Below are 19,422 nucleotides of genomic sequence, written 5' to 3' on the forward strand. Positions count from 1 at the left end.
GATATGCTTTTTTTAAGGATATGATTCTTTATATATATCCTGCATACTCTAGTTTCTACTAGTTTTTAAAATGTTTACAATTTTAATTTTTAGACACTAATTTTGTTGAAAAAATGTCAAACTTTTGTTTTCTAACTATGAAGAGAAGCCAAACTGAGATAAGTTTTAGTAGTGTTAGTATCCAATAGTATGTGTGCATGCATGTGTGTGTTCAAACTCTTCTGAAATATTCTACAGAGACATTAAGCTTAACTAATATAAAAACTGACTATGGTAGAGTTTTCTGAGTTTTGATTAAATCACTAGATGTATATGAATTCATGAGAAAAATGTTGGGTTGAGAGATGAAATCATGTATGATACAGCTCTACGCACAGAAACTCTCCCCACACCTACTCAGCTCACTATCCTCCCAGGCTCAAGACTTTGCAAACAATCATTTTTCTGTCTGAAATCTACAAATGGAAACAAAATCTATTATTTTGCAAAGCAAAATCCTGATAATAGTCCCCAGGAATCCAGAGACAAGTGGTGCAAGTCCCCAAATTTCTTTGCTCCCTGCTTTTTGACTCTGTTTATTGCTGACATCTCTTCATTTATAAGTTAAACAATTATCAAGATGAACCTGAATACATATACAACTTCCTTCAACCAAATTTTATTAAGTGGAGAAACACATTTATAAATTTTGATCTGTAAATTCTACCTTTCAAAACACACCCTTAAAAATATAACTTGGACAAGTACACAAAGATATAGATGTTTTCTTTGTTATATTGCTTATATTAGTAAAAAATCAAGAACCATGTAAATATATAGCAATACTAGGTCAAGTGATTTAGGAAAGAAGTATGTGGAGATTAAAAATGACAAACATCTATGTTTAGTATGCATTACTGTTCATAATGTATTGTTATGTAAGTAAAGAAGTTTACAGGCCATATGTAGAAGCAAACCATTTTGTAATATACTACACATATGTAATATACATATGTTTATAAAGGTATAAACATATACATTTATTTTTTTCTTGTTTTGAGGTTATAGTAATTCAGATTATTGTATTTTTCTTCAGGCTATACTAATTTTCCATTTATCTGTAATAAATATACAGTGTATATTAAAAATAATATAATTTACCATTTTCCCTTTAGAATCCAATGAATAGGCCAATTTCTTCCATTATGCAATATAATGGAGTTATCAAAATGAGACACATTTAAGAAGCCAAAGGGCATGATAACAGTACATCAAAGTTAAAGTTAAAAAATAAAATACAAAAACATAAATAATTGTATACAAAGATAAATTAATGGCACAATTTTAGCCAGAGTACCAGTAGCGCGACTTCCCCACTGAATAAAGTTTTGTGATATAAATGGACACGTCACCTAATACCTGTATAGAGTAATAAAAAATGTATTTCTGAGGAGCTTCTTATAGACATTCGATTTTTCATTCAAATCGTTTGCATATAATTAACAATAGAGGCAGAAAGTAGCCTGCAAATAATTGTACTTGTAATAGGTTTCTTGAGCAATAAAAGTGTTACCTGTTCCCTAAAATGAAGGGCCTTCTTTCCAATCATACATGCAAGTACCTCATTATGAAGTCCATTATTTTCAGCAAGTGCAAAGATTTTGGTATCAAAATGGTGACTGTGTAAAGGGCAAGCATGAATAATGTATTCATTCTGGTTATCTATTGCTGCTGCATTATAAACTATACAAATTTAGAGCCTTAGTGATAGTCATTTACTAAAATATTATGATTGCATGGTTCAGGAATTTTCCAGGAACCAGCTGTCCAATTCTCCTACCCCTTGTGGCATTGATGGTGGGTATTTTGTTTTACCTATATTGTGGATGAGGTAACCATGCTTTATTTGCATACCTGGCACCTTAGTGGAGATGGCTAAATAATGGTACTCTACTGGAACTGGAGACCAAAGCACCAGCAGAGTGGCATAGGGCAGTTGGAAGTCTTACCATGGAGGTTCACAAAGGGAAGATGGACTGTTCCAGAGAACAAAGAAGGAGCTGCATATACTTTTGGTCACTTTTGAAAGTCACTTAGCATTACTTCTGTAATTTTTTGGTTGAAGTAATTATAATTCTTCCCAGAATGAAGAGGAGGGTAGCAGTGTCAAAGAATTTATAGCCATGTCTAAAAATTGGCATAAGAGCCCAAGAAAGAAAGATGGGAAATACAGTAGAAGAAACTTGAATGAGTAAATGAAGTATAATTTATCATTGATTGAATGCTAAAAGTGAAAACAGGATAAATTACTTATTATGAAAATATATGATGTCTTTATCATGTAGAAAATATAGGTATGAAAACAACAAACCTCAAAGAAACAAAATATAATCTTGTTTAAAATGCCAGAGATGCTTCTTCAGTTTTTAATATTTTTATTAAGTGCAGTAGCCACAATTTATAGATCATGGGCTCTATGCCAGGCACTGTATTAAATGCTCTGAATTTATTAGCACATTTAATTCATGAAACAATGCAATAGGGATACTAGATTTTATCTCTGTGTCATAGTTTAGAAAACTGACATATGAAAAGGTTAGGTAACACATCAAAGACCACATTACTTGTTAACAGAAATAACCATTCTACATCCCCAGGTCATCAGACTCTAAAACACATTGTTTTAACTACTATATTTTACTACCTTCAATTGTTTTAAAGGATGACTTTTAAAATATCTTCAAGTTATTTTTTTCAAATATGATTACTGAAAAAAAAACAAATATGATTACTGAAGTATCAGAGAAAATTATCTTTGATAGTGCATGTCCCTGGACTTTTGAGGAACAAAGGCATTCTGAAACTTAATTAAATAACTAAAAGTAAGCTTAGAGTTACAGGAAGAAACCTACTTTATTTTCCATGTTCATTTATGCTAATGTTTACTGAGAGTTTCTATAGAGAAGCTATCATTTTGGAAATTTTGAATCATAGAAACTTTGAGATGGAAGGGAACATAGAGGTAGTCAAAGCAAATAACCTAATATTATAGTCAGTATAGTTGTAAAAGTCATGAAAAAGCATTAAAATGATACCTTCTATAGAATAATTCAGAGTACTGAAGTTCTCACTAAAAATTGTAACTTTTCCCAAATCCTCTTATCAACTTAAATTTCCTAAAATAATTGTAACTTTGAAAGTAACTTTTAATATTTGACCTCAAAAGAAACAAAACAAGTTCATGAACACCTACCAAAAATGTTACTAAAGGAATGAATTTTCCAAGGATTCTGATGATATATTGAGTCACTTTTCTTAATATACCCTGAAAACTTTTTGGTTAAAAAAAAAAGCTAAATAAATAAAGTATCAATCATGAATTATACACTAAGATATGAGGTACATTTAGAAGTAATTTGCAACAGGCATGACAAATCTAGGTGATTTTCCTTCAGAAAAGACAATGTAAGTTGGCTTGAAAGGCAAAATTACAGTCTGTCATCTGAAGTTGTTGAAAACTAAAATCATTTAAGCAGGACAGAGAGATTTTTCCATAATAAACACAGCATGACAATGCTTTGTTTTTATAGCTCAATAGAAACCCAAATCTATCAGGGAATGAAGCAGGAACTTATAACTTGTTTAGAGTTTCCATTTTGCAATATTATTTCTATAAATAATTTATTGCTCCAATATTTACATATCTACACTTATTTAAGTTACATCCTGATGGTATAGGAAATAGATTCTCTAAATTTCTCAGTACACCATTCTAGGCTCTTCCTGGACCTGCATTTGGTATTTTTCCCAAAGCAGAGATCTTAACCTAACCACATGAGGCCAAAAATTTCACCTTCAATAAATTCATTAGCTATTCTGAAATTGTTGCTCAATTTGAACCATCAACTTAGTTTGAGCTTACAACTATTTCCTGTGGGAGACTTGCTTCCTTTAAAGGATCACCTAAAAAGTCTCTTCCTCCCTGAAGCCTTCCTTCATACATTTACTTTACTAAAATTATTTCTTTCTTCATATATTAACCCTGTCAGTTAGCAGATCCCTTTGAACTCATTGAGGGAAAGACAAAGTCACTTTTATCTTGTATCCAGCAAGGTCCTTAGCACTCTGTATTGCTCATTATAGGTTCTCAGTAAGTACATATTGCGGCAGATAAAAAGAAAGAAAAGAACATAAAAGAAGGTAGAAAAAAAGTGTAAACACAAAATTCTGATGTTAGGGAATGGTTAAAACTAGTATCAGACATAATTCATGTCCTGTGCAAGACTGAATAACTATAAAGTTCTTAGATTGTGACCACTAGGAGAATAGGCACCATGTCTGTCTTGCTCAGTATGTTTTCCAAAATTCCTAGAAGATAATAGACTAAGGAAGTTGAGAAATCTTAAAGTATGCAGTTGGCAAGCTGGAGATCCAAAAGTGTCAATGGTTTAGTTCTGGTCCAAAAGCCAGTAGGCTCTAGAAGCAAGGATCCCCAAAGCTTTAGTTTGCATTTGAAGGTAAGAAACAAACAATCAAACAAACAAAAACAAAAACAATCCACAATCTCATATCAAATAGGCAGAGAAATCTCCCTCTTCTTCTCAGTCAGGCTTTTCATTCTATCCAAGCCTTCAACCGATTGAATGAGGACCACCCAAATTAAGGAGGACCATCAGCTTTACTCAGTCTGCCAATTCCAATATTAATCTCTTCTGAAAATACCTTCACAGGAACACCCAGAATGATGTTTTACCAATTATCTGGACACCCCATTGCTCCGTCAAGTTGACTCATAAAATTAATAATCACAAGCCATCCCTTGTTAACTTGCCACCCATACGTAGCTTCTTAAACCGCACTTAATCTCCAAGTAAGGACAATAACAAGGTCACAATTCCACCCACCATGATACGACTAGCCTGCTACAGCTGAAAATGCACTAAAATTCCCCAGAAGATGAGGTAAAGTTCTTGAATTACATTTACTTTTCTCTTTGATATCTTATAACTTAAATATTATAAAGTTAATATTCCTTATATTACGTGATCAGGGAACAAAAGAAAATAAAAGACATTGGCATTGCATACATACACACACGGACACACACACAAACATATTCGTAACAAAATATGAGGAAATGCTCATGACAATTACAGTCCTCCTTTTTGTAACTAGGCACATAGTCATAGCTGGTATTTATAGTCTTTATCTTCTAATATCCATTTGATATTCCCATTGGCTTCAGCAAGCACCTCAAGTGGTGGTGGTTCTTTACTTGGTACTATGTCTCAAATCTTAATTTCTGAAGAGTCTGGACCACTAGTAATCCTGCCTGGATTGAGTTGTTAGAGATTTGCATTGACTTAATTATGAGGCATAGAAATCCTAAGAGACAGCCTAAGCAATCCTGTATTCCAGTCATGTTCTCTCTTACCTCCATTGTAAGGAGCAGTCCAGTTTCCTCCTGGTAATCAGGATCAATCATCCCAGCCAGTACATTAACTCCCTTTTAGTCTATTGATTCAGAGGTATAAGGAACACAAAGTGATCAGGTGACAGTTTTAACTTCTAGCTCAATGCAATCATTGTATCTCCTGGTGAAAGCATTGCGGGTGGGGAAGAACAATCTGGATTTAAGTCCATGTCTACTCTAGCAAGATCAAAATGTTGACTCTTCCATGACGGAAGCTGGCAAGTAATCACCCTGCCACTACCTAGGTTGTTGAACTCTCCATAGAATGATGCTACGCTGGGGCCTCAATATTGGTCTCTGCTACTGGAAGACTAGGCACTCATCAGGGGACATAGACAGGTCTACCTTGGAGAGTGGAGTCTATGTTGCAAAGATCATGCATAACCTCTCTCCTTACCACCATGGCCACTTTGTTCATGAGCCTGTTGGGTGATGGCAGGAATAACTGTGGGGAAGAGGCTGACTGGATACATGTGTCCCCTGAGTGGGTCATCCAATCCACTTGATTACTAAAATCCTTTTCTGCAGAGGTCACCCTTTATTGAGTATTCAAATGGGACACATGTATCTTGATGTTTTTCTACCCATTCAGAGAGGTCCGTTCACGTAGTTCTTCCCAATTTTCCTTGTCACTAATTTTTTAAACATCTTCCTTCCAAGTCTCTGGCCACCCACAGTCTATGAATTAATAAATAATCACACATGTGGCCATTTCTCCTTCCAAGCAAAGTGAACAACTATGTGTACCACTCAAAATTCTGCCTACTGGGAAGATAGTCCTCCACCACTGTCCTCCATTGTATGTCCCAGGAAGGGACTAGAGTGCTGCAGCTGTCCACTTTAATATGGTTCTTGGACATCAGGCAGAATGGCCTATAAAGACAGTCCTGAGTCTTCTCTTCCTCTGTCAAGTGATCATAGGGAACACCCCAAGAAACAATAGGTGAATGCTGGCTGGGACAAAGAAGGCAGTGTTGTAGCAGAAGTGGGGGGCCATACACATTTCAATAGGTCTTAAGTGGCAAATCCTCTCTGATATTCCAATCTCTCTAAGCCTCTGACTTCCTTATCCTACATTAAACTAATACATGACTGGCATTTCCAGCTCACTCTTTAGGGGCCATATTGGGCCCATGCTTCGGCCAAACAACCAAACTGTTAGAGCTCTTCCCAACTCCTAGAACTACAACATTAAATGCAGAGTCTCTGCTTCATAAGCCCATATTAATAAACTTGGCCTGACCCGACTTTATGTTTCTTTTACCAATATGGTCCTGTAAGATTTATTTAGAAGTAAACTTTGCTCGAGTCACCCATTGCTCTTCATTTTACCCAACCTTGGTTCTGAGACATCAAGGACATTTAGTAGATATCCACTGACAGAGAAATGAATGAATAAATGTTTTATGAATGTTTTTAGAGTTTTATACACTAATTGCCTTCGAGAATTGAGTTATTGTTCCCGTTACTAGAATCAGAATATGCAGGTTAAGGTTACAAAACATAAGGATGTGACTGAGAGTTATTAATTCAAGCAAGGCAGATGTTTGAGAAACACCTTAAGTGTCAGAATTTTTTTTTCCTTTAGTACCTGGTGCTCTTGATCACACCATTTCAGAGAATGAAGAGGTAGACCAGATGAAGAGTGGTGGGCAGCAATAGTACAAAGTTCCTAAGAGGGAGGGGACCCTGGAGGGTTGTTGCCAGAGTTTCTAAGTCTAGGGGTTTTTATGAGATTTTTGGCAGGCTTGTTTTTTTTAATTTTTTTAAAGATTTTATTTATCCATTCATGATAGACACAGAGAGAGAGAGAGGCAGAGACACAGGCAGAGGGAGAATCAGGCTCCATGCCAGGAGCCCGATGTGGGACTCAATCCCGGGACTCCAGGATAGTGCCCTGGGCCAAAGGCAGGAGCTAAACCTCTGAGCCACCCAGGGATCCCTTGGCAGGCTGTTTTAATCTGATTAACCCTCCAAGCTCACCTCACCCAATCAGGTTTGTGCAAGCATGCATCTATCTGTCAGGCACTTATTCATGGGGCCCCTGGCCCCTGCCTGTCTTTCTTTTGACTATCCCTCATTACTTACGTTGGTGGTTGGTTTCTGGGTTGCCTTTTATAGTGAGAAGTGCTGGTTTAAGATTTGGATCAAGTGACAGCAAGTAAGAGAAAGGCCAAAATTTAACAACTGGCTTTGTGGTCTCAAGATAGAAGTAAGATCAGGAACTAGGCCAACTCTGTGATTAAATTCTAGCCTAGAGAAATCAGTGGCAGATGTAGAAAGGAGATGAGAGAGAGAGAGAGAGAGAATAATCTAGAGCAGCTCATCTGTAGCTTTGGAGGCCAACTTCTTTAGCTTACAGGAAAGTTATTCAGTAGGAAGAAGGAAACAGAAGGTCACTTATTTCTGTTTTTTTAAATGATTTTGTTTTTTAAATATATTTAGCTTTTTCTGAGTAATCACACATGGGATAGAGCAGAAAGTTACTAATGTATAGCTCATTCTGATACCAAAAGCTGATTCATTTTCTCTACCTTAGACCTTTAAAATGCAGAGCAAATAATTAGGCAGAGGAAAAGGCCTCATATTTTTACTTTATTCACATTATGTTCCTAATTTGTCACTGAAGTGGCCATCCAAAAAAAGGTTGGAAAGCAAATGCATCTTGCATTCTAGAATTTGGCTTTAAATTCTCAAGGGACTCTGTAGAGAGAGCATTAAAGCAGTCGAGGTTTTATTCAGCAAAAGCAAAAGGAAACTTCAGAGACAGGAGTGGGATGACCCAAGGGTAAGTAGCAGTCCACTGAGTTCTGAATTGTGTGTGTTTTTTTTTTTTTTTTTGGTGGGGATAAGGGGGTGGGTAAATCCACAATGCAAATGGTACCATAATGACATTATAACAGCCTTTGGGGGGTACTAGCAGACAAGGCTTTCAAGTGTGCATGCTCCAAAGTTGGAGACATCCCTGTGACCTGTATCTTCTGCTGATCAGACTGTGCAAAACCACAAAAGGGGTTGGCCTAAGGGAGACCGAGTGTTCCCAGGCCGTTTCCATCTGTCATCCTCCTTTTTCCCCTCCTGCTCTGGTCTACCTAACTGCCTACACTAGCAGTTTCCCTGCCTTTGGATTTTTGTCAGACCCAGAAAAATCCCTTGCTGTGGGGACTACCCTGTGCATGGTAAAATGCTTAGAGCATTCCTGGCCTCAGCTTATTATCTACCAGCCACAGCTCTCCTCTGCCTCTCAGTCTTGATAAACCTAAACTTCTGTGGGTTGTCAGAGGTATCCAGGGGATCAAAATCATTCTCACCTACAGCAGCTGCTTAAATGTTTAAAGAGAAGAGACACAAAATACTGAACTCAAGAGAGTCATAAGGGCAGTCCATAACCTCAAATACATGAAATACCTTTTTAGTGTAAAACATGGAAGATCTGAAGCAAGAGATGGCAGTTTAGGTGGCCATGAAGTTAACATGAGTAATGCACTCATTCATGTATTCTATCAATATTTATTGGATGCTAACTAGATGTCAAGCCTGTGCAAGGACCTGGAGAGTCTAGTCTGATGAGAAAGATAAATAATGGGAGGATTGTAAAGCCATGTGTGCATGGGGTCGAGGGAAGTAGCCATTTTGAATAAGAAGCATCTTTCTAGTTATACCTCTCTGTGACATCTGAAATATTTGCTCCTTGGCAAGCCTTTTCTAGTAGCCTTTTTTTTTTTTTTTCCTCACACCACCCCTTTGATTACTCTCTTGGTCTAATGTGGAGTCTAAAAATGGACTTAGTTTTGTTCCTTGGCATCAGCAGCATGAGCTCTCATGTGGTGGCAGCTTGAGCCTCTGGGAACCTGCCCACCCACCCCCTCTCCCTGAGAGCAGCAGCAGAGGATCAACTGGCTTTTAAACAGAATCATATTTGCAAGTGGCCAGCAGGTTGGAATGTGATAACAGCCAGCAGACACTTCACAAGGGTTTGCTTGGCCAAATCTGGGAAGCTTCTGTCAGGAGCCATTGTGAAGTGAACAATCAAAGCTGGTCTTGAGGGAGGGGTCCTTCCTCACTGCCACAGGGCCTGTGACTAGCCCAGTTGAAAGAAGAGCAGAAAGCTATAGGGATTAAAAGAGAAAGAAGAGTCTGATTTTCAGGACAGATTGCAAATTTTCTAGGCATTTCCAAAAAGAGATGCATTTTGACTATTCTGGCTCACTCTGTATTTTCTTTCTTTTTTTTTTTTTACCCAATCTCTCTCTTTCAGGGTGCCAAAGAGATTTAATTTAAAGTCAATGATTGGGCTACAACCTGACTCAGCTTTTTGTGGGATCCTTTGTGTCTTTTCTTTTCGGACCACGGCTGGGGTGAGAAGATTGCCTCTGTGTTACATTCTCATGATCGATTTGCCACTTACAGACTGAACTCTAGTATTTTTTTAAAAATAAACATAATTTGATTAAAATAATATCGACTTGACTTTAGTCTTGTTTTCCTGAATTTCCAATGGGAGTCCTAGTTAGAACATCACAGCGTTAAATCGAGTAAGATAAAGAAATGTTGAGCACGGTAAATGGATATTTGTAAGACAGAGATATTATTTGTGTAAATTAAAATGAGTCACCCGTTGTTTGAAGCCAGACCAAAATAATTTGCCACCAAAATAATTTGGCAAGGGCTGTATGGTTTTATGGACAGTGAGGTAGCCACTTTTTATGGACAATGAAATCAGGGATATCAGTGAGAACAGGCACATCTATTCAAAATAAATAAATACAAATAAATGCATGCTAATGGAGTTATTCGCAATCGTTATTCTCCAATAAGAGCTTCTTAAAACTGGTCCGGAACCAGCAAACATTATTGAAAAAGCTGTAGAAAGTGAAGAAATATGTTTACTGCTAAAGTATAAAGTAGAACTTAGTAATTTTGCACCTCTTTTTTTTTTTAAATGATGTTACTAGTTCTGCTTCTAGTAAAATAAACCTTATTTTAGTGGAAATAAAATGACATAAATGTAATTTACTTTTCTGACATTTATGTGTTTGTTTTCTTTCCCCATTTAACTTTACGGGAACTATAAAACTGAATTAGTTAGAAAACCACTCCTGTGTTTAAAAATGTTGTTTGTGTAATTGGTGTATATTTTACTGATATGAGATCACCATTAGTAATATTAGTAGATGTAGACCAGCATTCATATTTAAATGGTATCTCATTAACAGTATCTAATCAGATGATTATGATATTGGCAATGGAATACATTTTATAAAACTGTGATTATACTTTTCCAAAGTATACTTGAGAGTAGTATTAGAGCTTCCTTGAAAAATGTCTAAAGGAGACAAAAGGTGACCAGAGCTTCTATTTATTTATTTATTTATTTATTTATTTATTTATTTATTTATGATAGTCACAGAAAGAGAGAGAGAGAGGCAGAGACACAGGCAGAGGGAGAAGCAGGCTCCATGCACCTGGAGCCCGATGTGGGATTTGATCCCAGGTCTCCAGGATCTCACCCTGGGCCAAAGGCAGGCACCAAACCGCTGCGCCACCCAGGGATCCCATGACCAGAGCTTCTTAAAAGAAGTCTCATTTTTTTTTTTTTTATTAAAAATGTATCAATTGAATGCTTAATATCTTTGTTTTGGTATTATCTGATTGGTTTCATTACATTTAACTATGAAAAATAGTTTTTAAAACAGCAATATATTAAATTATTATTTTTCAAAATATTTTGAATAATTACTGCATCTGATCCTCAGGATGATGAGATAGACGGGGACTTCAGTGATAGTTGTTTTCACAGAGGAGGAAAGTTAGCATCTGAGAGATAGCTATCTCACTGTATGTGTGAGTCTGGGCCCCAACAACATCCAGCAGATTTACGTTATAATAATGCAGTGGTTGACTGACCAGGGAGTGATAGCCACATATACGGATATTTTATAAAATTCTAAAAGATAATATGTTTCATATATGAAGGCTATTATACATCACAGACTAAAGAAAGAAATTATGGATGACAAATAACTTGCAGAAGAAAATTACTCTTTAGTTTAGATTGTTTAAGGAAGTCATTCAATCTAAATTAATCTAAAGAAATATGATTAAAGAAATTAAAATAAGTAATTCAAAACATCATAGGTTATGGAGAAGGTAGAAATCTTCCTAAACAGCTGTTATTGAATGATTAGTTTGGTTTACTTTGTTCTATGGAACGAGCCTAGTAAAGGTTACATACATGCATGTATGCATACACACATACACACACACACAGAAAGCAAGCACATAAGAAGAGAATTGTATTTGTTTAACAGAAACCTTCTGAGGCGTCATTTTGATTGTGGAAGGTTGGCTCTCAATGCACAACTATAATGAAATAGAGCAGACAAAGCAAGAGCTAAATTGCTTTATAAAATAAAGTGGGAAACAATTAGAGATTTTAATGAAGATAAATGTGAACACAGAAGGGAGGGCTTTAGGGCTTTAGAGAAACATCATAGTGGGAGGTAAATAGAGTTTAGGTGGAAAATTGGCCCATTTTTAATCCAGTATTGAGTCCATATCATGAGCTAGGCACAGTCATCAGCACTGAGAAAACAGAAGTGAACAAGACATAATGTTCCTTCTAAGCTACTGGTGAGAAATTCCCAATGTTGGTCAATAAGGGTCTTCTATGAAAAAAAAAGTCTAAAGAAGTGTGACTAGACATCTTGCCCACTTGAAATTGTCTTACTGTCTTTCTTATATGCAGAATCTCTGTGCTGTTTTGTCCTAGTCTGTTGCTTTTAGGGCCAGGTCTTTGGCAAAATTTAATACTACCGCTGGCGTGACTATTATTTTGAGGTGGGGGGAAACCAAAGTATAGAAAACTATAGCTTTAGATTTCACAAGGAAGTAAGAAAGGAAGAGGCAGGAAGGCCAAATAGAATTTGATCAAGGAATAGTATGAATAGAAAATCATTACAAAGTTGATCATAAGAATATAGGCCCTGAGTAGTCACAGAAGTATCGGGGAAAGGAATGGAATTCTGTCAATAAGTAAACAGAATAGGAACAATTTTAAAAAACCCTAAAAATAGAGCAGGGGAACTTCAGATGATATCTGGGTTCATATACTTCAGAGGGTCACAAATAAGATAAAATAATATAGTACCTAGCTTCATGCCTGACTTTGTAGATCACCAAGAAGGCAATGTTTCTTTTACTTGTGTCTTAACTCAAGTAACTCATTATGGGCCACAGTAATGATGAAAACCCAGAAGTAATGGTCCTCATGTTTCAAAGAGAATGGATTTGATTATTTACCTGTAATTCTGCCATAATGAGGCAGGTATGACAGATGTGTTTACAAAAAGATTAGGGAATAAAAAGAAAAGCTTAGATGAGATTTTCGTAGGAAAGGTCATCATCTTATGTTTCTATTAAATATTTTTTCGGTCTATAGTCTTAAAATTCTAGGTGTTCAGAGCATGCAGAATTAACGCTTTCCTAAGCTTTCACACATAGACTTTTACATCTAATTGTGTAACATAACATGAGTCAAAAACTGAGAATAATAATTCTAGAACTGGTAAATGGCAAGTTCTTAAATATTTTCAAAATTGCTTCATTTGGTGACTAAGTTTTGAGTGACGGCATCCCTCGTTTTAACGTTAAACAATATATAGAATTGTCTGTGAAAATTATGATAGGGAATATATTCCAAGGAAGTTCCCAGTGTTAGTGTATGAATTTAACACACACACACACACACACACACACACACACACACACACACACGTACTGTTCAAAACAAACTCTTAGCTATAAAAATTATAAAACATAGATTTACTCAATGGGTTGAAATTTCATTTAAAACACTTGTTCTGTGATTTTGAATTTAGGATTTTGCATAGTCAAACAAAATAAAACAGTATCTAAAGTTAGAATAAAATAGGTTATGAAATCTAAAAAGATATTTTTTTTATTTCTAGGGCTGGTTGTCAGTATGTTCTTGAGAGGCAGTAAAAGAAAAGATGTAAGCAGAGTATAAATCCAGAGCAATATTCACAAAGGTTGAAACAGGGTCTTTCCTGTGACTACATGGATATCATCTCATAGCAAAAGAAATTATATTCACTCTTTCCAACTAGGTCATTGTTAGAGAATCAAAATCAAAATGTGAACATTTTAATTAAGATACTCTGTTTAGGGCACATCATCAAATAAATTTTTACTAGTCAAAGGAAAAATAATCATCAAATTTCTCCTAATTGATGGTCTTTTGGGGCTGACACTAGTTTACATATCAAAAATACTTGGGGGACGGCTAGGTGGCTTAGCAGTTGAGCACCTGCCTTTAGCCCAGGGCGTGATCCTGGGATTGAGTCCCACATCCGCCTCCCTGCATGGACCCTCCTTCTCTCTCTGCCTATGTCTCTGCCTCTGTCTCTGTGTGTGTGTCTCTCATGAGTAATAGATAAAATCTTAAAAAAAAAAAAACTTGGATTTTATTTTCTTTCCAAGGGCTTTTAAAATGATTTATATGTGTGCAAATTTTTAAGTACATTTAGATATTTAAAAATTAAAATGATCTCCAAGAATGATTAGATCTTTAAGTAGTCACAAGAATGCTTAAGACCATGCTAAGCCTGATAATTTCTCCCAAATGTTATTAAGGAATAATATTGTGCAATGCTAAAATATTTACTATTTAATTATATTTTGGTAAATTAACATCAGAATGGGGTGAGCTAAGATTTACTTTAAATATGAGGTATATGTCAAACCTCAGGGCAGGAACACCTGAGGGCTCAATGGTGGAGCGTCTGCCTTCAACTCAGGGCTTGATGCCCCTGTCCACGGATCAAGTCCTGCATCGGGTTCCCACAGGAAGCCTGTTTCTCCCTCTGCCTGCGTCTCGTCTCTGCCTCTCTCTGAGTGTCTCTCATATTATTTTAATAAATAAAATTTAAAAATTAACAACAGACTAACCTGGGGGCACTATTCACATTGTCATTTGTGGGTTGCCCCTGCCAGAATTGGTCATATGCTATGCAAGGAAATGCATAATTTTAGCATAATGAAGTCTTAAATATAAATATAGTAATTGGTGAATAACAAAAGCAGCCCCTAAATGTGGGAAGCAGCTTAGTATTTGATAGGAAATATACTAAGAACTCAATATACATCATCTACTAGATCCTCTTAATATTTAATCACCAGCAAATGAGTGCATGCTAAGCATTTGATATAAGTTCATTAAAAAAAAAATATGAATCCCTATGTTTGGAGTAGGAAACTACGATGTGGATGTTTTAGTAACTTATCTAAGAGATTCAAAACCCCATCTTTCTAATTCTAAATTCAGATCTTGTAACCATAGACAATTTTAGTCAGCAGAGTTCCAACTTCAAATCCCACATAATCTATGGATTGCAAGCTTGCCTTTCCTTCTAGGTCTGAGCATCCCTGATTTAATAGGTGGATGATTCTCATTCCATGACTAGTCTGACTAAGCATTCTTCACTGGGTATCATCATTTCCTAGATTCTATCAGTGACTTGACAATAACTGAAATTATGAGTGAAGTCATTTGGTGCTCCTCATGAACTAGTTGAAGAGTAGAACCTATTTTCTCACATAGTGCTAAGAAGAGTATTATGAAGTATGTAACATTGATCACCTTTTTTTTTTTTACATGTGAGGAAACTGGACTTTAGATAAATTACGCTGATAGCTGAAGTCCCAATCTAGTCAGGGATTCAAATAGGACACATACCCAGGTTTCCTGATTCCAAAGTCCTTCATGTCAATACTGAGGTTGTATTCAGGGAGCTCAGGAGATGGCCCCAGTGAAGAATTTCACTGCTCTTTCACCCTTTGATACAGATGCTGATGCCTCTATTGTCAAGAGGAAAGTGTCAGAAAATAGGTCCTGGTAAATATATATGCTTGGTTTGCCCAATAGATATCAAAAGTCTCCAAGATAGTACAATTCTGATTGTTAATGTTTACCTATTAATGTCTAATAATGTCAACAAATAATATTTTGCACACTAATTGGTAGATGCCAGTGTTTATCCTAATATTTTGTTTATGCATATTTTCCCTTTATGGAGTGGTTTATTATGATCCCACCTCACAAGGAAGGTGGGTGGGCCGAAGTGGCACATGAGCTATGTAAATCCCTGACAGATGTCTGCCTTGAGTACATGTGAACAGTGCAAATGGTCAAGAGCAAAAGACAGAGACTGAGGCATCACCCAACAGAGATCACAGAGTGGGCAACAAGGCTTCAGAGATGAGTCCCTAAAGAGAATCCTCCTCTCCCCAACCTTCGTAGGCAGGATAGGAAAAATTAGATTTGTACTTCTTGTACTTGTAAAATGCCCATTTCCTTTCTTATCATGAAAATTAATAATAATTATTATGATAAAAACACACATTGAAAATAAAAATCTCACAAAAAGGAAAAGAATAAAACTCTAAGAAGGCAAGATGGGCAGCTAGAGGAAGTCTGACCATGATAAGAGGTGTCTACTTCCTCCCTTCTTGAACTTTAGAGTGGATCAAGCCCCACAATCTGGTCTATGAGAGAACTTCCCAGGCTTAGGTGGGATCTAGGGTAGAGGACAGAAGGTGCACAGGTTGGGACAGGGGAAGGAAACCCACTGTCCCTCTGGGCTCAGTTCGGGTTTGGGCCCAGTGAGTGGAGGCACCAGGCCCACAATCTATCCAGACTCACTCCCCACCCTCCCATGACCTGGGCAGAAGTTGGCAGCCAGAGGTGTTATTTATGGGTTTTGATGTACTGGAGCTTTTCGTGTAACTGCAGGAAGGAGGGCCAAGGGACAGAGTCCAGGTGCCCATATTTCTTCCTGACTTTGTGCACTGCAGGTGGACAGCCCTGGGGGCATCCATCTTGTAACCCTTCACCTGAGGGACAAGGTCCTTCACAGGAATTCTTAGACAAGGAGCACTCTCAAAGAAATAGATTTCCCAGAGAAAGTTTCCAAAACTCTACACCCTAGACTAGGTGGAGAATTTTTTCTCTTTTAGGGCTGTGGGGACTGCCCACCTGACCTGAAGCTTGCTTTTCTGGTGAAGTGGAAATCACCGACCTTGGCCATGTTGTCCTTGGACATCAGCACGTTGCAGTGGCCAGGTGCCAATGCACAAAGCAGTTGTCCTCCAGGTATTTCATGGCTTTAAGGCCTTCTAGTGAGAACTTGAGGAGACAGTCTGGGAGGCAGACAATCCACCAGGCTCCCTTGGCCATGTACTCAGTGACGATGTAGTGGCTGCCTTTCTCCTCCACTCAGAAGCCGTGCCTGCTTGCTGTGGTCAATCTGTGTCACAACCCAGGATTCATCCAGGAAGACCTGGGCAGTGGCATCATTCTTCATGCACTGAACAGAGACTTTGTTCCCTCAGTAACCGCCCAGCATCGGTCTCCAACACCCCTCCCCTCCACTGTGGTCTGCACATCTTCAGGTCATTGTTTAGTGCCCAGCTGCAGTGGAAGAGCTCCTCCAGGGCCACCACTGTCAGCTCCATGATCATGGCTTCATAAGGCCATCTGAGTGTGAGAGATGGTCTCCACCAATGGCATCATTTTCTCAAAGTGTGCCTCCTCATCAGTGGTGAGTGTGCTCATGTGATGCTGTAGTGCTCCACCTTGCCATCACACATCACATGGTGTGTAGCCCACCTGGGTAGGCCAAGCTCTCTCTCATGAGGAACAGGCCTGTCTCCGGCATGCACAGGGGTGCCTCCAACCATTAGTGTCAGCTGATGCTCTAGGTGGTGCTGCAGCTCATTTGGGGGTTCTATCTCCTCCAGTGAGGCCTGGGGGTCAGCCTGGAGGAGGCAGGGCTGCCCCCCCACTTACCATCAACTACCACCATGGAGAGTTGAGTTCATTATAGCTCTGGAATCCTTACTGTGCCAAGGCCTGGCTGGAATTAGTGTCCTCCTAGCCCCAACCTACTGTGGTGGCCTGTCTTTGGAAAGGAGTCATGCTCTCATGAATCAGTCATATGGTGTGGAGGTGGGGATGGGGGGTGGTTGGTAGGCAGAGCTGGTCACATCTTCACATCTGTGATATCCACAGCAAAGAGAAAATCTGCGGGGATAATTTTCTGAAGGGTGAGGAGAGCTTACCAAAATGATTTCAAAAACAAAAATTATATATTATATTCCATTTACATATATTTTTTTCTGTTAGTCAAGTTTCACTTATGGAAATGTATTTGAAGATGTATTTTATATATTACATAAAATTTGAGTATGAGAGTGAATTGAAATATTTTGAATACAAGGAAAAGTTAGTTTATCATAAATGTTTGGAAAGGTTACTAAGTGAATTTTGTGCCTAGTCTTTAATGTCCTGAAAATGTACTTTATACATGCTAATCCGGATTGGTGTGTATAAATTACATGTATAGCATGTATATATTACATAATCTATTTATAAATGCTTATATATATTATATATAATATAATTTATAGATACTAAGTCTATTAGTATCCATTTATACATGCTTATATATATAAAATATTATATATATATATAATGTAATTTATAGATGCTAATTCACCTATAGGCAGAGGATTTGAAATATAAGCTAATTCTTACCATGGAACTATTAAGATGTCCTTCATTAAAAATGGTCATTTTGAAAGAGACATTAAACTTTCATCCTCCCAAAAATTGTTGTAATTTTAAATATGATGGTTTAAAATTTATTCCTGGAGTAATAGGGCTTCATTAATTTATTCAGTAAAATTTTACTGAGCATTAACTACAAGCCAAGCCTAATGCTTGGTTGGGAGAATAAAAATATATATATACGAGAGATAATCCCTGTTTTTAGGAAGGCAATAGTAAATCCAAGAAGGCATACACGTTCCCAAAAAAATCCATTCAAATATAATGAGTACTAGGATCAGAAAGAAAATATTAAAATAGTTCAAAGAAGAGGCATCAGAATCAGCTAGTTTTTTCCTTCCAGTCTTATTGGGATAACCATATTAATTTAAGATGCATGTTGTGATGTTTGATATATGTATATGTTGTGAAATAATTACCACAATCAAACTAATTAACACATCCATCATTTCAGGCAGCTACCTTTTTTTGTGTGTGTTGAGAACCTTCAAGATGTACTCTAGTCCATACAAACTGAAAGTTTGAACCCTTTGACCAAGTTATTTTAAGTGGCCAATTTAGTCTTTTTATATATTCTCTTATGTATGGAGATTTAAAAAACATTTTCTGTCTAATTTGTAGTGGAGCACATTCAGAATGATTTCCTTACATCTCCCCGCCCCTGCCCACAGAATTTTACCAAAAAGAGGTAACATTTTGCATGAACCAAGCCTGAAGTGGTAAGGTAACCCTCCTCTTACAGCTCCCCCAAAGGCAAAGAAGTGAAAGATGATGAGCTGGGATAAAAATTATAGATAGGATATTGTCAGAAGAATTTCTCATTCATTTCTATAGCTGCAAACATTCATTTTTTTCCCCAAGTCCTTTTTATCTTCCATTTAGCAAGAATCCAATTACCGAGCATGAGCTTACTGCCTCATAAATAACATCCTCTTAGCTTTCCAATCACACCATTCCAATTCTGTATTTTGTCAGCAAAAGTCCTGTTTTTAAAAATAATACTTTGGCCATCTGCTTACCCATATGTGCTACACATCACTGAATGTTAGATTCTCTGCAAATTTTATAGACGGTACCACAAACTTTGAATGTGTTTTCTCTCATAATTAGCATTTTACAACCACATTAAATTGATCACAGGTAAACTGTTTCATTTTGGTGTGTTATTTTGATTGTAATCAGACTACTTGCTGGAAAGTGATTTTGTAGCCAATATATTTTAGTTATAAAGAGTTTTCTTTCCTCTTTTATAGCAAATACGTTATTTTAAAGGTCACACTTGTCAGACCCATAAACTAAATCCCAGACTTGCAATGTAAGG

The 19,422-nt window shown here is 37.0% G+C and overlaps 1 pseudogene; it reads right to left on the minus strand.

The window, feature by feature from the left end:
- Positions 1-16,115: 16,115 nt before the first annotated feature.
- Positions 16,116-18,107, minus strand: LOC140599250 (tyrosine-protein kinase CSK pseudogene; annotated as a pseudogene).
- Between the last annotated feature and the right edge of the window lie 1,315 nt (positions 18,108-19,422).

The sequence above is a fragment of the Vulpes vulpes genome, chromosome 6, assembly GCF_048418805.1.
Source record: "Vulpes vulpes isolate BD-2025 chromosome 6, VulVul3, whole genome shotgun sequence".
Classification (NCBI taxonomy): domain Eukaryota; kingdom Metazoa; phylum Chordata; class Mammalia; order Carnivora; family Canidae; genus Vulpes; species Vulpes vulpes.